We start from the raw sequence: 25827 nt of genomic DNA, 5'->3' as shown, positions 1-25827 counted from the left end.
GCTTAATTTTGTTTAATAGAGAAGAAAAGGGCTTTGGTCTTTTAAAGCTGTCAGTCTGTTGGATGGCCCTGGTAAGCCTCAACCTGCAAGACTGAAGCTAGAAGGAAAAATCAATAAGAAATTATGCTGGCAGTATCAGAATCAATAATTATTTGAAGTATCCCTTCCTTGCCCAGGAGAAGTGCAAACTAAAGGTAGAGAAGGACTTGGGCAGCTTGCCCACCATGGAAGAAGTGAGAGGAACTGAAAAAGCTCTTTAGGTCCCACATTCCATCTATCACAACTTGGAAATCCTTTCAACAAAGTGCCAGGTAAAGTGGCTGTGAATTTAATCCCTTCTGCATAAATTATGGAGGGATGTTAAGTAAATGCTTTTATTGCTTACATGGTTCCTTCCCTGGTCATATATAGATAAATATATAGTGACTTCAGTCAGTCATATCTAAGCCCATACTCTTAATGGGTGCTGCTGAAATCAAATAAAAAAATTTAAAATGCTGATTTGCTCCACTTAGTGATCAAGCATATACCTGATAAAAAAATTGCTGACAATCCCTGTCCCCAGAAATGCTTATCCTCTTTTTTTACTCCCCCAGTGAGGCCCAGGGAGCAGGTTGGCATCATCCAAATGTGGAATTAAATGGGATAAATCGTGCACTTAGAGTGAACGAACACAAGAGGGTGCAATAAGCATGTCCAGAAAACCTCTGGCTGTCATGGAGACACTTTTAAACTCCCAAACCAGCTCGAATGTATATCCCTTGATTTGTACCTGTAATTTAGAGGGCAGCTGCATCAGAGGCACTGCTGAGTTGTTCATCAGCATTCCAGGCAGAAGATGAGGCCCCGTGAATCTGCATTCATGAAACACATGCAAAGCAGTCTTGTTCTGCAAAGCAAGGAGGATGCTCTGTCTGCATGGGAATCAGGGAGCAAACCAAACAGCATGGTAATGGAGAAAAAGAAAAAATAAAGGAGAGGTCATCACAGAAGGGATAGGTCAGGTTTAAAAACTCCCTGCCCACCTCCACCCAGTGACAAGTTAGCAAGGATGCTCTCTAGGATGCTCACTTCTCACAAAATAGTAATTTGGGTGCTGTCATTGAAGCTGACAAAACCCTCATACTTTTTGCTCCAGGTTACTCAGTTACCTCCTCCTGGAACCAGACTCAACCAAGATCAAGAATTCATACATCCCAGGTCACCCAGTCAGCTGGTATTCTAGTGAAATCTCCCAAGTGCCTTTTTCCTGCTCTAGAAACCAAGGAGAACTTGCTTTCCATTAGTGTCTGCTATGGCCCAGCTGTGTGCAGAACCTTGGAGCCAGATTTTGAAATGTTGTCTGATTTCCATTGAAATCATCAGGTCCTTAATCCTGGCCCTTGAAATCCCAGTGGAGGTCACAAGACTTTTTTTGTGATGTCAATTGTGGGTCCCATTTATCATCCAAACAATTCCTGTGTGTCCCAAAGGGCATCGTGTTGCCACTGGAGACAGGAACAACATTGATTCATCACAAACTGAATGGATAACAGAGAAGCCAGAGGTCCAGGGCTGTGATTAAAGCCTGTAGCCAGTGCTGATTTCCTAAATTCCACAACTTTTTTGCTTTTATCCACTTGACCAAACAGTGAACACAGTCTCATCACTGGTAGCTGAACTCACCTGTCCTGTGCAGCCAGGGATCCAGCCCATTAGCCTCTTCTGCATAAGAAATAAGATGAATATTTAAAACTAAAATTGTAATTTTCTACTTGAGAACTTTCTCCAGCTGGGCACCTGGCTCAGTAGTTTTCTATTCTGGACTTAAGGAGTACAAGACCTGTGAATCAATTTTACTAGGATTTAATTAAATTTGTGCTGTGATCCTGCAATGCAGTGTAATTCCCACAAGTAAGACCTCTGATGGCATCCAGGCTGAGCATGGACAAAAGGATTTATTATTTGGACCTTCTTGCAACCAATAGGGCCCAGCACAAATATTTTAATTTCCCCTGTATATTCCTGGGCAGACACAAATTACTTCTTTAGCTCCTTTCTGTCCACTCCAAGCTGAGCATACAAGGCAGATTAAACAAGATATTAAGCAACCCAGTTCTACATCAGCTGTAATTTCCCCTGGGAATTTCTGCACCAGCAGGACAAGCACCAACACTGCCCTTCTTCCTGGCTGCAGCTGGTTCCCACGTGTAAAACTCAATGAGAAATCAATGGATTATTGGCAAAACAAGTGATGGGAATCCTCTGGAACTGAGATTTCGATTTTGTGGTGCAAGCCTTTGACTCCTGGCTGCATGGAACAGTAATAATTTTAATTACCACCACTGTAGCATTAAGAAGACACTTCAAATGCTGTGGTATTTTGTTGCAAAAAAAAAAAAAAAAAAAAAAATTTACATGGATTCAATACATGTATTCACAAGAGATTTTCTACTTGTTGGGAATTACTCTTGTTACTGGTGTGTGCTGGAGAAAGGCAGTAGCCTGTATACTGGTAGTCAGGTCTACCAAGGAGACAACTCTGTCATTTTCTCAGCTTTTTGTGGCAATTTTGGATCCAAAATCTGCTCAGAGGCTTGTGTATCTGTTACCTGTGAGTCTGCTTTCCTAGCATTCAGCCTCTCAGTTGTCAAGGCCAGGTATGCAAGTTCATTTTCAGGGAGTGCTTGATGGTGCATGTAGGGGTTGGAGAACTTGTTTGCTGTTCAAGGTGTTCAGGCTGTTCCTTGTGTTAAAAGGGGCTGTTTCATAGAATCCTAGAATTGGCTGGGTTGGAAGGGACCTCAGAGCTCATCAAGTCCAACCCTTGCTCCACTCCCCCCGTGGTTCCCAGCCCATGGCACTGAGTGCCACATCCAGGCTCTTTTGAAATATCTCCAGGGATGGAGAATCCACCCCTTCCCTGGGCAGCCCATTCCAAGGTCTGATCACCCTCTCCAGAAAGAAATTCTTTCTAATGTCCAACCTAAACCTCCCCTGGCACAACTTGAGACCTCTTGTGCCCTCTTGTCTTGCTGAGAGTTGCCTGGGAAAAGAGCCCAACCCCCCCCTGGCTCCAACCTCCTTTCAGGGAGTTGGAGAGAGTGATGAGGTCTCCCCTGAGCCTCCTCTTCTCCAGCCTCAACACCCCCAGCTCCCTCAGCCTCTCCTCATAGGATCTGTACTCCAGTCCCTTCACCAGCCCAGTTCCCCTCCTTTCTTGTGTTAATTCATCACTTGGGCTGATGGATTGCAGTTGCAAGCTGTTCTTTCTCATCTCTCCATTCAACAAGAGCTGCATGTTATTGGCCATAACAGTTTTAAATTCATTAATACCCTTGATGGCATTAATCTTCTGCAAAAGTGGTTTAGACAGGGGATATAATGAATGTTAACAAAGCCAGCTCGTTCTTGTCTTGTCCCCATATAATTTCAAGCCAGTGTTTCCTGTGGTGATTGCCCTGTGTTTGGCATTGTCCTAAACCCAGCACTCTGACCAGATTTCAAAACAGTTTTTGCTTCCACTTGTTTTTTTAACTTTATGGTAGGTTATGATGGAAAGGATATTTTGGAAAACACAGCTTCTGAACAAGGCATTGTTCACTAGCTTGGCACTGAGAGTTCTGATCAATAAGGAGCTCTATAGAGAGCAATGGATAGGAAAAAGAAATTTATCTCTGTCCTGGTGCAGGTCAAGTGGGTAAGGTATTAATTTGTGTGTTCAGCACAGTGTAAGCTGTGAGTTGTCTGGTTACAGAGCAGAGGGGCTCAGACCTCCCTTTGGATGGTGTGGATCTTCCAGCAGGCTGGGGAGTAGGAATGGAGAAGTGGGCAATGACTGAAGAAAGTAAAAATAAGTAAAAAAATACATATAAAATGAAAATAACAACAGGAACACATCTGGTAACAGATACCAATACTCCAGAGGGTTGCTCATCCACCTGAGCACCAGCCCCCTCCAGAACTAATCCTGCAGTTACCCAAATGTTTGTTTAACTAAACCCAAAATGCTTTTCTGCTGAATCCCAAGTACAGGAGTGGAGCTGGGGATTCCTGGCCTTAGCCATTCAGCAAAGAGAAAGTGAAGCACCTTGGCCAAGCACAATAATCTTTTGATGGATACACTCAGCAAACAATAGGCTTCTGAGCAGTGTTTACCATCAGCCTCAGGGGTACATGCTCCGTGGGGCTGAGGCTTCAGGCTGCATCATTAAGATAAAATAAACTCAGCTCTGGCTGCTTCCATCCACTGTCTTCCTTAATGTCTAAATACTAAGGGGAGCAGGCAAACTGCTAGCAAACAGCTGCCCCTTTGAAGCCCTTGTAATGCCAGGAGGTCCCAACAGACTGCAGGAGGAAAGATCTGCAGGTGGAGAGGAAAAAAAGAAGCAGGTAATTCAGTCCATGAGGAGGGAGATCACAGAGAAGGAGCTAACATGTGATGGTAGAAATAAATCACTCATTTTCATGACAATAACTATTGTATCTTTAATTATTTTCTTTAAGACGGGCTTAATTTATATATATATATTAGTATAAAAGAAATAATCCTTCTTGCTTATTCTCTTCTAACAAAAGCCAATTCTGTTACAATTTTGAAATACTGATCCCTTTCCTCCCCAAGGATAGTGGTGTGTGATTTCCATTTTCCATAGAAAAAAAGGAAGAAAATTGTATATAAACTGGATAATCTGCATTTCTAAAATGCCCCTGAAAATGTCACCAGATGTAAAACAGGTGCAAAATCTTCTTGTATGGAATACAGGAAGAGAACCTTAAAGGTTACCTGGCCCTTTTGTTACATGGAAATCTCATGGCAAGATGAAGTGGTCTGTGGGGTAAATACTCTGGACATCCTCCTCCAAACAGGACCCAAATCTTTTCTCCTGGGTAGGATCCTTGAGAGAGAATTTTACCATCACATCCCCTTGGTTTTTTTCTAGGGAGTTTTTGCTTCATTGTGTTCAGGAGCAGAAAGATTTCACTTCTTATGTCTTCTGTCTGCTCTCTAAGGCATCTCCTGAGCAGGTCAGCTCTCAAGCTAAGGCTGACCCTGTTTCTTCTGTTCCTTTAGGGCTTCTCCACCTTGAACATGGCACCTGTGCTCTCCCCAAGTGACCAGTCAGTACCTGCCAGGAGACCTGAATGCTTTTTGTGGGGTTTTGCCTTTTTTGAGATTCTAATCCCAGTGTCTCCCATCATGGGCAGAGGCACAAACTATGATTTGAGAGGGCTCTTCCACCTTGAATGGGTATCATCTGACATTGCTCTTCAACAAAATCACTTCAACCCCCCCTCAAATAGCTGTTAAAGCCAGCCAGGGATAATAATTTTTAATCAAGGAAAATTAACAGATAAAATAGGAAGCTGAGATTTTATAGGGTGCCCACGCACTATTAGCATATCAGAAATAACTCCTCATTGGATCCAATCAGATTATAGAATTTTTGCAGAGTTGGCTGAACAGATCAGGAAGATCCTTTGACTCAAGGACAGTCTATCTGAAATTCTGATTAGCTAGAAATTGGGAAATTTAATACCATAAATTGGACATGTGATTCTAATTCCAGCTACCTCCAGTGAGAAAGGAAGAAGAGAGATCCCTTTCCTGAGCAGCTCCTGCAACAACTGCCCCTATAAAAAAGGTCATTTACTACATTAGTGAACCTAAAGCAATTTTTAGATATTAGTTACCTTACAAATAACACCTTAAGCTGGTATTTATCAGAAATGACAGAATTAAATATTACCCATCACATGAAATTCTGATATAGTTATCATAACAGGACTCTACTTTTTTCTCTCCCTAGCTGCCAGCTCTAATCAATGTAAAGATTTACAGACTTTTTTTTCCTTCAGTTATATAGAGGGGAAGTTCACACCTGTGAGTTATGGCCATGAAATTCCCTATACACGAATAAGAAAACCAGTTTGATAGATTTTCCCCATCAGTAAGAAGCCACCTTTCTTTTTCACACTTATTTATTACTGTCTGAATAGAGTTGAGATAATGTCTGAAAGAGTCATTCTTGGAGAGTCTCAGACTTTGCAAAAATGGACAAAAAAAAGTGTTTTGGTTGTGAATTTGTGAAAGAATGCCCAGCATTCATTCACTGCACAACTTAGATTACACAATCTCTAATCCAGCTAAAATAACTAAATCCAGGAATTTACTACACATTGCTTTCTTTTTCGTTGAGATCTGCAAAACTACTTGTATTTTCCTTTTTTTTTTCAGATGAACAAACAGGAAATGTGACATTTCTGAAAAGCCTGACACAAAGAGGCTGATAGAAAAGACAGATAAAATGCAATTTGTTTAGCACTAGGTTTAGTGGGAAAAAAAAGAGCATTTTCAGATGATGTGTGCAAATGGAAGCCTCACCATTAGTGTGGATTTTTTCCCAGAATCTCTCCTGCAGCACTCAAACTACTACCTAAGCTGAGGGAGTGATAATTTGGAGTAAGAACATCAAACTTTGTTGATCCAAAAGCTGACAGCTTCTCTTCATCTGTGGCCTGGCCACAAAAAGTTGTTCTTTTTTCAGTCCAAATCTGCTCTGGGATTTTCAGCTCAGTTTAATACACAGATTACAGAGCCTGCTTTTGATTTCTAGTGGTTTAGACTCCAGTGGTCTTCAAATTTTAGTCAAACAAGGCAAGAAATTTCTTTTTAAAATGGACAAGTGCAATATCTTCATGGCAGGAGGTCCATACATCAGCTGAGCTCTGTTTTTTTTTTTTTTTCTTTTTTATTCCCCACCTGCAAAATATGGGCAGGTGAGCTTGACCTCACCTTTAGTTGCCAGTCATAGGCTCAACATGCACCTTGCTTTTTATTGCACTTCAGTTTAAGGCACTTGGGTACTAAATTCCTCTGGAACTCTGAGATATGCTTCATAAAATGTCATGAAATACCTTTTATAGCAGAGTGCCAGCTACTATCTAATTATTTTCAGATGACAGTCTCTTTCACAAGGGATTGCACAAGGAAAAAAGGAACAGGACCTGAAAAGGTCCTTTAACAGACAAACAACATTCTGTGGCTGTTGTTAATGTAGTAGTTTCCTAATTTCTCCTAAATTAAGATACTAGTAATTATAGTCTTTTTAAGACATCTTGTTAACTATGGAACTCTGTTTCCTGAAATATTAATAATTTTGTTAAAAGGGGTGTTTTTTTTCCATTTTTAATGTGCTTGGTAATATTTTCCTTGTTAAATTCTTATAGCTTAGTGACTGACTCCAGGTCTCCTTATAAATAATATTACTCAGCTTTCATTAAATCCTTGTGTTTTATCAGAAAATTATTCTGATTACATGATTTCTTAGCAACATCAAAAACTGAAATACTGTTTGATAGAGGGAAACTTTAACCCCCTCATGTATTTTCTCAGTGTTATAGAAGCCTTCCTATTTCTCTTATCAGCCTTTTGTTACCCAAATGAATCTCAAGATAGAGGCCCACAGAAGTTTTAAGTAGGTACCTGGGACATATAAGGAATTAAATATGGAGGAAATAATGAGGTTTGGGAGCTTTACACATTTTATCACATTTAACTTCACTCCTGAGTCTCAAGTTTTACAGATTCATCTGGATCCTACTCTCTGTTCCAGACTGGACCAGTAGAGTCTTTCAGCACATCCTCCAGATCAGCCTTTGCCCAAATCCCCCTTTTCCTCTCCAGCATGAGGTATAAAAAAAACCACTGGGAAATTCTAGGAGCCTGTTTTGAGCTGTGACTCCTCACTGGCAAACTGCTTCCAGAAGTTTCTTCCCTTTTCTGCCCAGTTCTGCAGGAGCACCATGTGCTACCAATTTACTCCAATTGTCTCCACTCTAAAGGGCTGATGCAGCTGCCTGGTCTGATCCAAATGGGGATGATTAAGATCCTGCAGTCCATTTTTTTTTTCCTGTTGATTACAACAGATGTTGGATCCGGACTTGATGGTTCCTGAATAAAGAGAGGAACATAATGAAAGCAGCCTTGAGGCAAAGATATTGGGGTAGAGGGAGGAGGGCAGGGAAGAGAAAGAGAGGAGGTAAACAATCTCCTATTAGGGTTGAAATACAAACTTTTGAAGCATTCCTGACTTCAGAGTTTTTGTCAGAATCCTTTAAAGTGTGTATTTGAATATATTGCAGCTGAAAAATACCATAGCTTGATCCCATCAAGACCTCTGCTGAGCTCCTGTCATGTTTGATGAACTCTTTGAAATGTCCTCCATCAAAAGCCTGATAATATTTGGAAATAATTGGGCTCCATATTACTTGTTACTTTTTCCTAAAAGTCAGCCTAGTTTCCTCCTTATTTCATTTCTTATTGGTGTTTCTTTTTTGCTGTCACAAGGGAAACCCTTCATTAATAATAACAGCATATGAAATGGTTCTATCTGTGAGAAAGTCTACGAAAGACTCATTGCAGTAATCATTTGAGAGGCACCTTGGATGTTATCCTATTTCTCTTTAGTCCTACAGATCAGTGTAAAGGTTCTTAGCACTATGGACAATGCTAAATAGTGGCATTTCCAGGGCAGTTCTTGATAAAAGTCAAGCCAAAGCTGGATAAAGTTGCAACAGATGGCAGAATCCTGAAAAAAAATGTGGAAAGTATTTTCTTTAGGGGTCTTTAACCTAGAGAAGCTCATTCCCCCCATACCCATGGGTCAAACACACAAGCAGGGCCTGGTGTGACAGGACAAGGGGTGATGGTTTTAAACCCAAAGAGGGAAAATTCAGCCTAGAGGTATGGAAGAAATTTTTTGCACTGAGGGTGGTGAAATCCTGGCCCAGGTTGTCCAGGGAGGTGGTAGAGGTCCCATCTCTGGAAACATTGAAGCTCAGGTTGGACAGGACTGTGAGCAACCTGATCCAGTTGAAGATGTCCCTGCTGACTGCAGGGGGGGTTGGATGAGAGGATCTTGAAGGTCCTTTCCCAATCCAAACCATGCCATGATTCCCCACCAGTGGCATCAGCATCCAGCCAGGTTTTCCAAGGCATTGGAGTATCCAAAACCAGCAGATAGATTCTCCCCCTATGAAGCTGTTTACTTTGGTTATGAACCAGCCCTTAGATCAGGCTTAAACTAGGAGTTATTATATCAATTAAGAGCAAAAACCTCCAAAAAGACCTGAATGGGATTTGAGCTGACATTATTTCTCCTCATATTACAATTGAGTCTTTTTGTAAATTATCAGTCCTAGCAGTGGAGGACTGATAAAACCAGTCTAATTTTTTTTTTTTTTTTCCCCTCGAGTTGCTCCAGCAGTGTTTCTGCAACTGTTCCAGGGAATTGTTTTCTCTTAGCATTTCCAACAGAAATGACAGCCTGCTCTTTTTCCACATCATTAATATCATTCTCGCCCGTGGCACTGTGCAAAATGCAACCTGCCTTACTCTGGAATTGCAGGATGTCTGTTTTCTCACATTTTCTCCAGCAGAAGCGTGGCTGGGTTTTATCCAAACCCATTCATAATGTCCTGTATTCCCTGTGACAACTTGCTGGGGCTTCATGGAGCTCTTTCCAACTACAGCTATTGCAGCTCTCCATTCCCAACCCATCCTGCATGGCTCCATCTGCTCTTGCCAGGGAGATTTCACTGTGATATAGAAGAATAACACATCAACCCAAAATAGGACTCACATTCCCATCCCATTTTTTCCACTTTTCATATGTCATAAGGAGTTGTGTAAGGTTTTTTGGGGTTGTTTTTTTTTTTTTAATTGAGTAGGTGAACTGGGGATTCCTCAGGCCTGCTAGCACTGCTGAAAATTAATTCAGTCTTCTTAGAATGATGTAGGTTCTTCATTCCAAACTTTAAATAGCTACTTTTCATTTTGGAGTACATAAAAGCTCTTTGTAATAAAGCACAGAGTCATTCTGAATTGGAAAATTGATGCAGGAGGTCCTATTTAAGTAACTTAACAATATATCTTTGATATTTATGTTTTGATTTGGTTGTTCTATAATGGATTTTCTGTTAAACAGTAGCAAACCAGAAAAAAGTTACTAATTTTTCATTCATAAGTGGATTATTTGGTAAAATTAAAATTCTTTGTGCAATATTTCTGTACAGCTAAGGCTGTGCTCTTAATTGAAATCACTTGTCTTCACAACACATTTTTTTTACCATCCTGTTTTAAGGAACTTGTTATGCTGACTTCTGAGAACTTGGTACCATCCCTATCCTGAGACATCAATATTCAAAGAGGATGAGTTGTTTCCCCAGTCTTTTACTATTAGGGGACTGAAATAGAGACATCAAGCAGATTTCTAATTTCTGTATTTTACATGTTGTTTAATCAATTATCTTATAATTGCTCTGAAATATTGTTCAACACAACCATGCCAGTTGTGTTTTCCCCAAAATTTTACAACTCCCCTAATAATAGGGTTTCATCTCAATTTTCTTTATATTTAAAGTGCTGTATAACCTGTGCAGTCTGCAGGGTAGCAAATTTTTAAAAAAAATTTATTCCATCAGGGAAAAAAACCCCATGAATGCCATGACTCCCAAAATAACCAGTAATTAACATTCAATATGATCAAGAAGAAAAAAAAAATAACCATTTTATCTATTTCAAAGCACGGGCCTCTCTGTGCACTGTAAATATTTATATTCCCATGATTCTTTTTCCACCTGGATAGGTTTTATCCACCAAAGAGAATAGGATTAGTGTTTATGCTCACATTCCATGAAGCAGCCCTTCACCATCTGTGAAGTTAATGTAACAAAACATTTTCAGATGCCATTCACTTTTAGTTTCTTTTGTGTTTTTCAAATTGTAGCCTAATTAAAGAAGGGGTTGGGAAGGAGAAGAGCAGGAGGGGAAGAAATCTAAATGCAGAGCCTGAACACACCATATTGTGATTTGGGATTAGAGGAGGAAGAGGTGAATTTGCATGATGATGCCTTATTTATTCAGTTAGAGCAGTGTTTGTTGTATGCTTTAGGCAGAGAATAATGATTACAGACAAGCTCAGAAGCTCAGCCACTCAAAATAACCAACTAAAATATGCTCTCTCCTTCTTAAATAGAGCATATTCAGCAGTCAGAGGTCCCCTTCTGCTTCTCTCAGATTATATACACTGAAGATGTCCCAGGAAGCATCAAAATCCGTTTTCCAGTCTTTCAGATCTTTCTTTTCCAAGAATACCTTAATATAAAGCCTTCATTAATTGTATTTCAGCTAAAAATTAATGTGTTCCTAGACCAAAGCCTTTGGTTTGTATGATTTGATGAGCAAAACTGGAATTGAAAAAGAAAATCAGAACTTTGCCCACCCACTTGCCCACCCACTTGCCCACCCACTTGCCCACCCACTTGCCCACCCACTTGCCCACCCACTTGCCCACCCACTTGCCCACCCACTTGCCCACCCACTTGCCCACCCACTTGCCCACCCACTTGCCCACCCACTTGCCCACCCACTTGCCCACCCATTATAAAAGGAAAGTATCCAGAGTCACAGAAATGTGATGTAGTTGTGATGTTGGTAATTCATTAGGAGCAAGTGAAAAAACCAAGGAAAATTTCCATCTGCTTCAACAGAAAGTGGGAGTTGTCAGATAATGCCAAAGGGTCATGATGCTTAATGTCTCTTTTTTTGCTTCTGCCTTCACTAAAATAATGAAGTTTTGGTCAGAATCACTAATAAAAGTGTCACAGAGCAGAAAGGTCAACCCAGCTCCTGCAAGAGGTAACTAAGAGTAGAAACTGAAAACAGACAGTGATAGGAAACATTAAAGATCCCATCTAACTTTATATTGTTTAGTTTTATATAGAAAACTGGTTGATATCCCAATTAACTGGAGATTTTTTTTTTTGAGAATGGATACCTGAAGTCTCAGTAACTGGAAAGGAGAATAAAAAAAGCAAAAACCAAAGAACATATCTGTTGAAAAGAGCTAAACACAGTGATAGGGAATTATCATCATCCACCTTAATCTCCAGCTGCTAAGAAAAGGAAAAAAAAAAAAAGAGGATAAACAGTTGGCAGACACTTAGGAAATCAGAGTTTACAAGCCAACAGGAATCCATCCAGAATAAAAGGTGTTTCAGACCAGTTTATTTTCCTGTCAAGATACAATAATGAATCTTAAGAAAAAAAACCCAAAAACATTTGGTTTTGTATATTTAATGAGGCTTTTTGTTTTATCCTGTTGAACACCCTTAGTGGTAAGATACAAAAGCATTAGGTGGTTGTACTAAGGGTGTAACTACTCTATGGATGGTATAAAAGCTGAAAATCTGTTCTGTGGAACTCTCTTGAGTTTGGTGCTATTACATTTACTCATTAACCCTGCTAATACAAAGGATGATTTTAGGTTTACAGACACTCTAAAAATATTTAGCAGAGAGAGACTCAGCACACTGGAGGGATAAAGCAGAATTCTGAATATTCCTGATAAAGGGGGAAAATGGTACTATTGATTACAAATAAATGCAAGCTGCTCCATTTAGACAGTGATAATCCTCTTTCTAAATGCAGAATAGGAAAAACTGATTAGCCAGCAAATCCACTGAAAAGAGATTTGCTGAGCTACAAATTGGCAACAATTAAAGAAAAATCAAATTAAAAAAAAAAAAAGTGTATTCTGAAGGGCAAACTTTATAATGAGCTGTATAATCATGACTGGCAACTGTAAAGCACAAGAAATTGTCCTGCTCTACCTTTATAAATTAGAATTTGGAATATTCTGCCCTTGGTTTGAATGCTACCACTCAGTAAATTAAGCCTCTTCTATCTGTGTCCAGAGGAGGACAAAAAAGACCAGCAGCTTGGAAAATACACCCTAAAAAGCAAAAATTGAAGGAGCTGCAGTGACTGAGAACATGGAGAACAGAATAGCATGGTGAGGAGCTGGTAGGAGAAGAAAATGCAAAGGCAAAAATATTGTTTTAAATATACACAGAGAGCAGGCAAGAGCTCTTAAGAATAATTTCCAGCTAAGCAGATAATTGAGGGTAAGAGGTTAAAGTTGAATTATCACTTAAGATGTCTCTGAATTTTTATTTCCTAAAAGATGGCAGATTTTCTTAAATTATTTTTGAGGGATTGAGGTTAAACATATTTATTATTTTTCATTCAAATATGCAGGAAATCATTTTAGTAACCCTTTCAAACCTGTTTGCTGGTTGCTTTGGAAATTCTTTCACTTAAGTTGCAGTGAATTTCTCCAGGGCTTGCAATAAATCCATAAATTATAGCAATTTGACACTGGGGATGCATTGTTGAAACAACACAAAACCCAGGGCAGTTCCCCAACCAGCAGCTTTCATTCCCCATGCATCCTACTGCATAAATAATGCTCCTTTTATTCCTAGCAACATCTAAACCAGATTGCAGAGGCTTTGCTTGCAAATTTGAATGCTCAATCCCAAGGCATTCAGAAATCTGGCACTTTGATGCTGCTGGGATATTTCTGCCAGGCTCCTCAGGAAATCTGACATCATGTTTTGTGACATATCTTGCAGATAACATTTTCTTTTCAGTTGCTCACCCAGTTCAATTAAATATTGAGAGTTGCTTCTATACCCTGCTGTTAAAATGTCATTTGTTGTGTTTCTCCTCTAAAGGGCTGGGGATGTTCATTTTTAATGCTCAAATTAGAAAAGAAAGTCAGAAGTGAGGTTTACAGTCAGTCTAGAAATTTGATAAATAATTAGCAGCAGCCACTTTTTAAATCCAAAGTTCAAAAGAAATTCGAGAGTGTAGATATGGGTTTAAATAACCATTTGTGCATTCACTGTGGATGCTCCTGAAATGATAAACAAGAGAAATATCTAACTTCAAATGAGTCTCAATTGCAGGGGAAAAAGAATTCTGCAATAACTATGTAAAACATTTTAATTATGCAGCACACATTGCCTAATGAAATCACCGTGACAAGAATGGAAAGAAATGAACTTCCAGGCACTTCAATTTGAGAAACTCACAAGCCAAAATTATTTGCATCATCTGAAAGCAAATGAATGAATGAAATTTTAAGAGAAAGGGAGATTAAAAGTAATTAATTGCCTCTTACAAGATTAATATGACTCAAGAGGAACAAGTCATTTAGCTGAAACCAAAGAAACCTAAATACAGTTTTCATATTTGGAATTGCTCTGCTATGGGTTTGTTTAGCCACAGCAAAGAAATCTTTCTGGGAATTGTTCACATTTTGATCACCAGAACAGAAATAAGAAAGATTTGGTCATCAGGTGGCAAAGCTTTGTTATTTGATCCCTTGTCATGAAATCCCTCGGGCTTGTAAAAGCCACTCAGAAAAGCTGAGCACAATTCAAGAATATGCAATTTGTTACTAGTTCAGTTTTTTCCTGAGATTATAAAGAAGCTATAGAAAACCATTTGAAGTCTGTGAAATGTTCAGGAATAATTACTGGAAGCTCTACTTCCCCATTTTGTAGTCATCCCCTTTCTTTAGAGAGAGGTTTGCAAGGCAGTGAAGCTCCAGTGTCACGGGGGGGGATTCTGATGCTGTTCAGTGCCTCTGTGCTCAGAGACTTGGGGGTCAGGAAACAACTTCTCTGTGGTTTTTAAAAGGATGGTCAGTGAGTTACTGCAGCCCAGCACCACTGCTCTGATCTACATTTTCCATAGCCTGCTGTGGCATCAAGTGAAGCCCAGTGGAGAGATAACAATGTTTAAACAGGTTAAACAAATAAATGACTGTTAAGGGAGAAAGCTCAAGCCAAAATGTGAATTTTTCTGAATATAAACACGTATCTGCTCCTCTTGTGCCTTTTCTGCAAGAGTAGGAGGGAGAGAGAGAAAGAGAAAGCTCCTCCCTCATATTTTGTGGGGGGAAAAAAGTCTGTTTCAGAACAAAGCCAGATGCTGAACCCAGCATCCTCCCCTCCTCTTATATATGCTACAGAATATGTACTTCCTTGCACATTTTGTTGCTTCAGAGAAAAAACCCAACCAAACCAACCTAAAGATCACAGAAAAAAAGTCCTAAATGTCAGTGAGGAAAGAGAAAAGGGTCAGGGCATGGTGATTGCACTGCTGTTTATTTCACCATCATAATTCATAAATATTTCCCATCACATGGGGCTTGGCACAGAGGGGATGACAGAAACAGGGCTGGCTTTGCTGGGAATAGACTGTGTATTGGCTGTCAGCTCTCTTCAGATGCTTCCAAAGAGCTGGAGCAGTGATGGAGCCTTCAGGCTCCTGACTTCACAAGACATAGACAGATTTTCAGCCCTGCCACATACTCCAATTAACCTCATATGGCCAGGGGTCTGTACCCTGCACATCCATCCCCTTCTGGGGCAAGTCCAGCATCCAGCAGCACAGCTCAGCAGTCAGAGGGAGCATTTTCCCCTTCAATTGAACAAGCAGGGAATGTTTCTGCAGTGCTGGGACCTCAGACATAAGCTCCCATGTCTCTCATAGAACCCTAATAACATTAAATATTTACAAGACCAAACCCAGGCTGAGCTTTGCTGTGCAACTCAGCTGCAGCTGTTTCTCCTGGGCAGCAGGAGATTCCAGCACAAGTTCCTTTGCCAACTAATATTTAATTATGTCTAGCTGGAAGAGGAAAGACCAAGAGATCCCCATTTCACAATAAAGTCCAGCTCAAAGGCTCAGGCACAGACCCAGCAGGCAGAAGACATCAGCACAAGTTTGCACCCTGTATTTTTTTTCAGCTGCAGGATTTAAAAGTGAACCAAGCTTTGCACCAGCTGTTAGGTTCGAAGCAGCAAAATCTGGCAAGATGACTGTCTGGGAAATTTTACTAACTTTTGGATGCAACCTCCCTGTAACAGTTTGACACCTGCCACCTTCTCTCTCGGTGTAAGAAGCTCAGGCACTTAACTCAGATTTGTTGAATCAATCAGATCACTGGAGGCCTCACAGGCAGTGCTGAGTTGAAGTTTTCTTTGTAGATCTTGCAGAAAATACTTGTCCTCAGAGGCTTTCCTCTTGGGAGAGCTCAGAAGTTCTTGTTACAAGTGGTTGTAGCAATGAAGAAAAGTCTACAGGCTTCCTTAACCAAAAAAGCCATGGTAAGATGCTTCCATTCTGTCACTTTTTTCCTGAGACCCCTTCACCTCTTAACCCAAATGTTCTGCTGAATACAGGAACATGAGAACAGGTCCTGGGCTCCCAGACTGACACCCACAGTACAGAGGTGTGGAATAAGCATTCTGCTCCCAAGATTTTATATTCCCAGGAGGAAAGAAACAAAGGTGGTGATGTTATGGGGTATAAGTACAGGACACAGGAGCCATCCATAGCAACACTAGACAAAAAGAAGGGGTGATACCCACTGGTATCTACAGATTTTTTTGTAGTGAAAATATGTGGATGCTTTGAGTATTGATCTGATTTTGTACAAGAGGATGGTGGCACCTGAACACCTAAGCACACAATGTTGGGGTTTCTTTAAGTGCAGAACCACTATTTTTCCAAGATTCTGGGCATCCAGCAAGCTGGATAAATAATTTTCTTTCCTCACACCAGGGCAATGTGTCACAGATAAAAGCAACAACCTGCAGCTGGAAATAAGCAAGCTGGGAGCCAAGAGGAACAGGGGATGGGAAACTCATTTTTTCTTAGAGCAGCACTAAAGGGGTTTGCAAAACCACTTCAGTGCTTTGGTGAAGCCTCTAGTGTCCATAGCTGTTTCTACAGCTTTTTTAAGAAGCTGCTTTGCTAAATAAGCCAATGGACATAACCTGTTGAAAGGTCCCAATAGCACAGGCAATAAGTCAAATTAGTAAGCTTAAAATTTAAGTTCTCTCCTAGCCAGAAACTTATAAGTCAATATTGGAAGTGCATGTGTGCTTTGGATTGCACAGAAATTCTGAACTTCAGTGGCTTTATTCAGTTTTGGAGAGCATTGAAAAAGAAACAGTGGGGGTTTAGGGTTGGTTTTCTTGAAGTTGTTCAGAAAACCTTTTCACAAGCAGGAGCTGGAAGCTGTGATTTGTAGCTATTAGAAATGACTCACAGGCAGAGAAAAAGCACAGCAGGTCGAAGTGAGATTATAACCTGGCCAGGAGAACATGTGATGACACTTCATAAAAAATCGATTAGCTGGTCAGTTTCTCATTAAATAAATTCTTTTTTCATAAAACAGCCCCAGACAGGCTCTATGACCAGCATTCAGTTACTTTCCAGTGTAAATATAAGCCAGTTTACAAGACTTGTCCCCAGAAATAAAAGAAAAAGGAAGCTCCAACTGAATAGAAAATAGTGCCCTACACTTTTCATCTTATATCTGAGTCTTTTAGGCTGCTGTATAGGGCTTTTCAGTGCTCACTTCACTGAAATTCTTGTATTTCACACAAATATGAATGGGAATCCTAACAAGCACATGTAGCAGAAGCAGAAACTTGTCTCACAGACAAGAAACTCAGAGCTTTTCATGAAATATTCTATACCAGGCATGGTACTTGCTTCACTCAGTGCTATGGCCCATAATATGCAGAGTAATAGTAGAAACCTCATCCAAAACCCATCACATTCCAGCTGTTTGTAAAGCAGTCCAGATCCACTGAAAGCACTGAGGATGCCACTAAAGAATTGTTCCAGTCCTCCCTGTTGCATGTAGGGAGGACATGGAACACCAGGGGGATGGAGAAGGAGAATGTGAGAGCTTTTCCCATGCAGACACCAGGGATGAAGCTGCAAGATTTTACTCAGCTGCAGAGTTTTACACTTGCTGTGCATGTCATTTGCTTATTTTGGGAGCAGCTTATTACTGTGTCTGGACTACTGGAAATGTTAATGCCTGGAGGAGCTAATCAAGATGCTTCCTCTGGTTTCCCACCTCTCCTAATTGCATTGCATTTGAGCTTGTTGGAAAGTTTGCTTCCAGAATTATAAACGGGATGGGATCACCTCTCCCTCTCAGCATGGTGGCAGCTGGGCTGCAGAGGAATAGTGGAAACCAACAGTAACAGGGCCAATATCTCAGTGAAGCCAAATTCCATTTTTTTCTGCAAGTGAATGTCCTGAGGTTACTTGGAAAAGGTGACATACACCATCCAGAGTGGCTAGGAAAATAAGGAATTCCATTCTTTAACAACAAACAACACAGGACATGCAGCACCACAGGCTTGAGGTGAATTTGGGAAATGTAGAAATTTGTTTATCAAAATATAGAATATTGCAAATACCATGAAGGGAAGTGGCAGACTGTGGGCTTCTTCCTCCTGCTATGACTTTGCCTTGGCTGATATTGAGGCCTGAGGAGCAACTGCATTGACAGCCACATGGTTCTCAGTGTGATATTAGCATTTAATGAAAGTAATCACTCCTGAATCACAGGAAATGAAAATAAAGAAATGAAAATACACAAGAAAATGAAAATAAAATGTACCATGTAGCTAAATGGCTCCCATTTTTAATGTGCAACCACTTCTGCCAATGGGACAACTGAGCAGATGCTGGGGCTGGCACATTGCTCTACATTTATTCACTTTTTTTATTTTTTCCCCCCACTGGCTAAAGTCTGTATGCCCAGAAACATCACTTATATGATGGATTTAATGTTTTCTGTAAAGAAATGCAAAGTGACAAGGTCCTTTCTAGAAAAGAAGGTGCTTCTTTCATCTTCAAGGATTTTTCAGGCTTTTCAGTGCATTAATGTGACTGGAAGAAAGTACCCATGAAAACTAATCAGATACCTGCCTGCTCCCTAGAAACTTTTACATAACAATCATGACACTTGATGTAAGACAATCTATGATTTATATAATATTTGATTCATAAGAATTGCCACAAAAATTGCTGGTCAGAAATCCTTAGATACAAAAAATCTTAATCAAAGATGAAACATCTGCACCAAACTTATAATGAAAAAGGATCAGCTGAAACCTGAGTAGCTCTAATGAGGATGTAATGAGGACGTACAAGGAGTCCCAGATGGAATATATCTATTTTTTTTTCTAACATTCCCAGTTCCTGACATACACTCTCTCTTGAGTCACATCTCCAACTCCAAGATAATTCTCCCAACTTGAGAGCTGGGATAATAATCTTTCCATTGCACACACTACTGGGTTCAAAGTGAAGAGTGAGCATCAGAGAGACAGAAAAGACAAGAGGCACTGAAAAGTGGTTTTTTGCATGAAGATGAAGGTGTAATAACCTCAATATCCTAATTACAGTAGTCCTGTAGGTCAGTTGTATTTTAAAAGTTTAAGTTCAGAAACCACCCAGCAAAATTCCCTCTGTTTTTCTTATAAATCAGCTCTCCTGTTTGTTATAAACACAACCTGACTTGGGAACCACAAGGGCAATGATGAAAGAATTACCTCTGTTCTTTTGAGAAGCTTGGCTGCTTTCCCATTCCTAATGCTTTCTCTTTGCATCTCTCCAAATTTCAGCCCTTTTGGTCATAATATTCATTGTGGGTGCTGAACACTCCCTGTCTGTAATATCTTTGCAAGCCTGACACCGAGTAATTAATTTCTAAAAACACCTTGAAGGCACTTTTAAATTTGGCAAAATCATCTGTAATAAAGTAAGTAAATGCCTAAACCCTCTATGATTTATAGAAAAAGCCCTTGAAGAAGGGAACTAATTGCTGTCTGGGTTCAGCATTGGTGTTAAAACCTGGTTTGCTTCCATGTTTTTCATGACTTGCACAGTTTTTACCCTGTGGAGAGGGAGTTTTTCTCACAAGAATGTCTTTCACCTATGTGATTCAGGTAAAGAAATGCTCCAGAAAAGAGCATCCCCTGTGAAGAGTTTCAGGTGCTTCATTATTTTCCCAGACATTGCAGAAATTTGTGGAAGATCCTTCAGTGTAAACCAGTCTGTGGGAAAGGTAATAACAGGAAAGATCAAACAAGAAAAAAAAAAAAAAAAAGAGAAACATCTTTCATGACTGCAAAGACTTCTTTCTACATAAAATTAAATGTAATTTGAATGTGCTAGATTATATCTGGGATTTTATCCCACACTTCTAAGTGCTGAGAGTTGGTAGCCATCAAACACAAGATGAAAGAATAGTCCCTTAAAGAACTGTTCTCTCAGCAACCAGCTCCCTAGGACTGGAAAGAAATAGCTAAGAAACAGTGCTTTTAGCATGAAAAACCTATTGTACAGCCAATGGCCAAGGGTTTTATCTTTACATAACTGCCCTTTTCTGTCTCCACTGGATCAGAAGCATAGTTGATAAGCTTCATTAAGAGACATTTTATGTTTTGTTATGATCATTTTGCACAATCTCTGTATGCTGTCCTGGTGTTTTGTTAAGGCTGAGTGGGGATAAGGATGCCACTGGAGTTCTTGCTATAGGTAAAGAATTGTTGTACAGTAAAGAAATAGGGACCTGGGCACAGCTTGGTGAGCAAAAATATCCCTGATCCTGAGATATGCTCCAAGTCACTCATTGTACAAGTTAGAATGCTGTTAGTGGTGGAAATTATGGGTGACACTTAGGTGACCATAGTGGAAAAGGTGGGAAATAATGGAAGAAACAGTGAACATAAAGAGAATTACCCAACACTTTATCCTCTGTCAAAATCATCTTGGGAGCTGCTCAGTTACATCCCAAACTCTCTGGGGCTCCAGTGGGTCACTGCCCACAGCTCACAGGTATGGGCAAAACCCAAAGTTCTGCTGTATTCTTGAGCTGGGGAATGAAAGAAGCCATTTGAGTACATACCACTCCCCCTACCCCAGTGAGGAGGGCTTTAAGAAGGCTTTTAGCAAAGATAACAAGGACAGAAAGAAAATCTGGCAATCAACCTGGCACGTTTCATTCAAGTGAAACCATTATTTCAATCAGCCACATACTCCCTCTTGTTTTTCCAAATTAAAGACTGCAGGGTGTAACCTGAGATGTCCAGATTTTATTTCATAAGTGTTCTGCTTTATATTTTCATTTGGCTTATCTCTATTATTTTTACAGTCTACCAAATGCATTGCAGGGGTGTAACATATTTCAGTGTCTTCTGTTTGTCCTTGAGGCTGTTTCTTCCTGCCAGTTTCTAAAATGCTTTATGTGGTTATCCAAAAAGTAAATACATTTCTGTGCAATGTATGTAAATACTTTAATCTCTGAAATGTTGTGTGAACTCTAAACTACATCCTTGGCTCAGAGTGTGTGGGATCTTTCTCTAATCCCTCTCCCTCTAGCCTTTCATTCACAGATGAGCTTTCCAGGAATAAAACTTTCAAGAGTCTTAAACAGGATACGGTGAAATTCTGCCACAGAAATGACACAAACTTTTATCCACCTGCTGGAGCCAGATTATTTCTAGAAATATATTCTGCTCACAGTGCTAGTCATGTTCCTCTGCTCTGTGTGGTTTTGAAGTAGTCATGGCTTTCATCACTTTGCATTTAAGGCTTTTTATGCTATTTCTCTGTAAGCTGTACTGCAAGCAGTGAGGACCTGTCTGCCTGAATTACTTTCACTCTCAGTCATTACCAGGAAGGGACTAGAAGAAAATCTTGTTAAGAAATAACATCCTGGGCTTTGCCATGTAACCACCTTTATTATCTCTTAAAAGAAACCAAAATCTTTGAAGACATCTGCTTTGAGAGGCATTCTGAAATTAGCAAAAAAAGGTAAAGAATGCTGAAGACCTCCCTCGTTTCCCAGCTGCCTCCACTAATTTCATAACCAAAAGCTCCATGGAGTTCAACCAAAGACATGAAAAAATAAGTTACAAGCACAGATTGTTCAGTGGAAAGACAGAGGTTCCAAGGAAAAGAAAATTCCACTTAGCTGAAGGCCTCATTTTCATTCTCTTCCAACATCCACTCATTTTGCTGTGACCACAACAAACCAAACACTTTTCACTGCAACCACTTTTACAGGTGAGGCTTCTGCAGTCCCATGTTTCATTCCCAGGACTGAAATACCCAGGGCAATCAGACCTTGCATGAACCCTCCAGTGCTGGAGCAGTCCAGCAAATGGACATCACAAGGAGATGATTCTAGGAGAGAAAAAAGGGTCTGCAGCTCAGCACTGTCTGCAGATACAACATGGTTTTGCTCTGGGTAGAAAAAGGGTGACGTAGGGCAAGAAGAGGATAGAAAGCTGTGTGGGAGAAATTAATGGTGTTTTAGGTGGTCTGATTCAGCAGCTCCTCTATTTTACCACTCCATTTACATAGCAGATGAAATGATTCTACAGGAGAGCCAGCAAATTAATTTCCAACATCTTTTAAAGTAAATAATTAAGCTGGTTTGGAGGCAGCATGGGGTGGTATCAGGAGACGTTTCATCCATCAGCTGGGCAATGATGTTACCTGCTGGGGACAGAAGCTGCTGACAGAAAAGTTTGTGTCCATTGGCAGTTTGCATTTCTTTAGAAAACTTCTTCCCTTTCTGGCAGCAGTTGCACAGGAAACTTTTTCTAGTCTGGGGTCTTATCTGGCAGAAAAGTGTGGTTACTGATGGAGAAAATGGTGAGTGTCCAACTAGAAAGAAATTACCCATCTGCAGCCCACTGCTAACAAAAACCTGATTATAGTGGAAAAAGTCTTCAAATATTCCTCAATTTTCAATTAAACATGCCACTGCACAAGGTATCTTGGGACTCCTCCTCAATTATTTTTATTCCCAGATGTTGAGAAACCTTTCTGTTAAATGTTATTAGTTGTGAAAATAGAAATAAAAAAATCAGACTAATGGAGACAAAGATCATCTGAATCCAATTAACTCTTAATAAACCTTTATGACAAGAAAAAAAAATGTAATAGAGAAAAAGCCATGAGGTTAATAAGAAGGATAACATGAAACTTCAGACTGGAATGATGCTCAAGGGTTTAGAGCAGACTGAGCTATAAACATATATTGCTTTTGGCCCCCAGAGTTAGACTGGCCCCCAAAATGAGAATGATCCCAGATAATCCAGCAGGGATTTTTAATTGTGCTCTGCACATTGCTGGGACAGGACTCTGGGAATTGAGTAATTTCTGTCTGATTAATAAACACCAAGTTAATGGCCAGAAGGGACCAACAGATCAATCAGTCTGACATCTTACAAAACAAAGCTCATGAGATTTCACCCACTTGGCCTGTGCTGCTTCCAGAAACACTTCCAGGCTTGATCTGTGGGTAGCCAAAGATGGAAAATCTGTTGCCTCCTTAGGGAGCCTGTTTCACTGTTAAAAATGTATGTCCTGCTGGCAATCTGAATACCTCTGGTTTTATTTTTCCAGCTGTTGTTTCTTACTGATATTTTCCTTCTTGAGTTAAAGGATTTTTTTTTTGTACTTGGGGTTTTCTGCCCACCGAGCTGAGTGATGATGAGAATCAAGTTTTCTTTCTCAGGTTGCTTTTTTTTTTTGATAAGAGCAGTGTAAGGCATTTCTCAAAACCTTGAAAAAACATTTTGCAGCTCATTTATTGTACTTTCTCCAGAACTGTCCCAGGAGATTTGGCATAACATGGAGACCAGCCTAGGAATGTCTTCACAAAAATGTTGATAAATCTCAGCTTCTTGTTTGAAGGGTTTCTTCATCATCCCAAGACACCATGGCCATTTTTTGTATACTAAGGGTTATAATGAGTGTTACATTGCACATTTTGCTGCTTCTTAACTTTCAGATTTCCTGTGGCTAAATGCTATATGGCTGGCACTCAGAAGCTTGACAAAATTACACATTTTTTCAACTTCAACTAATAATTTAAAAATGGAATGGTATACATTTACTCCTTTGCATTTCATTCCTGACATTGTCCCAGGTCTAATTATTCTGAAGAAATTTATTTCCTTAGTCAATTATTCTAAAGAAAGTCAATTCTGATTTGACCTTGGACCTTGTCTCTTCAATTTGGATGTCCTAACCCCCACCCCCTTCCTCAAGGACCAGAAGCTGTTTAGCAGAGGCTGTATTTTCTGACTTAGACTTGTCTTCTGACACTGAAATGACACTGTAAGAGGCACACTGTAGCTCACAGTCGTGCTGATGGTTGACTGAATCCTGTTGCCTTCTGTGCTTACTCCCTGGAGTTTAAATACTCCCTGGGTAAGTACAGCCCAACCATCAGTGTCCCACAGAGCCTCTTTCTTGGCCTCCTCTGATTTTCCAGGAGTGGTCTCAATTGCCATAAGAAAAGCATTGTTCCCACTCCTCTGATTTTCCAGGAGTGGTCTCAATTGCCATAAGAAAAGCATTGTTCCCACTATTGCTTTTTCCTGCCTTGGGTAACAATTATGGGCAACGTTCTCTAAAAATGCATTTTGTCTGCCTGTGTTTTCTGCAAATGAGGCAATTGGAACCCAATTCTTTCCCCTTTGCAATGTTCTCCCAGGGTTCATCAAATCCCATTGTCTCCTCCCTGAAGAGGACACTTCTCTTGTCAGACCTGGAAGTGAATGCCAAAAAGGTGACAGGCATGGGAGGATCAGAAAGAGCAATACCCACAGGCATGGGAACTGCCAGTAGGGAGGAAAAAAAGGAAGCTTCAGAATAGGAGAGAGTTTGTAGAAAAGGATTTTGGAGACACAATGAAGGAGAAATTATTGAAAGGGGCAGATGGTTACTCATCCCAGCTCACTGTTTTCTTAAGGAGCTTTTCCTCTCAGACCCCACTTCAGACATCCACCCCTAACATGCCAGAACTAAAGGGGACATCTAAGCCTCACCTTCCTTCAAATCAATAGAAAGAAATTCCAAGGCAAGTCATGTTAAGGCAGGTGTCTAGGACAGGTTGTTTACTTTTAGAAAAGCACATCTGAGTCCAATAATTAGAGAAGAAATGAGGATAATGAGGCTGGGCTTACATATCAAGTGTTTGGGTGCACAAGGAAGAGGCAGTGGTTCTTCTGCATCTGGATAGATGCTGGCACAGCAGGACTGGGTTTGACTCCTTGTATCTCAGCTCCCATAAGAGCTCCTGGAGCTTGTTAAGCTTTGTGACTAACTCCAGTCTTCTGGCAGGCCCCATGTATGATAAGTGCTCCATAGGCACTTTGTAATTGCAGAAAATTGTTGAAAAAAGAAGGGTTGGCCAAGGCCATGGCTCACATTCTTGCCCAGTCATTCTGTAGATTTGGCCCTGAGAAGACTGAACACAATCATGAAGTCTTCCATCTATAGCTGGTTGGTTTGTCTGCTGGGCATCCTGCCTGGAAGGTTTAGAGATTCCTGCCTCAAATGAAACACTCAAATAATAATTTCAAACCAAACTGAAATTGCAGACAAATTAAAATCAGGAGATCATCTATAGAGTGAAATGGAGGCTGCAATCTGTCAGAAACCTCAAAATGTTCTTTTATGCCTGTGTGATGGTGATATCATATCCATGTGTTCAGCTTTTCTAAGAGATTTGTCCTTGGCTATGGTTTGTAGAGCCACACAGACATCTCTATTGATGAATCATTTTCTAAAATAAGAAGAATAAATGATTATTTTTTCTGGTGCACATCTCTTTCCCCTACTTATAAAGAGAATCTTGTTAATTAGGTGAGAGCATAGAGATGACTCTTAGTTGACCAGTATTGTGAGATGGATCTTACCTAATATTTGATTGCCAGCAATAAGAATAGAGGTGAGACCTAGGGCAGTCTTCAGCATCTTTCTCTGGAAGAGTACAAAGCCAGAAGTGATATTTCTCCCAAGGAATATTTCTTCCAGCCTCCAAACTTCTTTAGCTAGGGATGGCTTCTGTCTGCAGAGTTTATTTAAGCTTAAAAAAATGTTAAAATACAATATTTAATGGAACATAATTGCAATTTAATTCTGCATGAACTCGACATGTCCCTTGACTCCTTGTAAACTTTTTGCATGACTTTTCCACCTCTTAACTGCAAGTTGTACAAAAAAAACCCTTTCTTTGAAATTATCTCATTTGATGTGTTCACTCCCTATCTATCCATCTTGTGCCACTCATGACCTTCTTGAGCTATATC

This window comes from Heliangelus exortis, chromosome 10 (genome assembly GCF_036169615.1).
Source record: "Heliangelus exortis chromosome 10, bHelExo1.hap1, whole genome shotgun sequence".
Classification (NCBI taxonomy): domain Eukaryota; kingdom Metazoa; phylum Chordata; class Aves; order Apodiformes; family Trochilidae; genus Heliangelus; species Heliangelus exortis.
The sequence above is the reverse complement of the archived record's forward strand: the minus strand, read 5'-3'. Positions refer to the sequence as shown.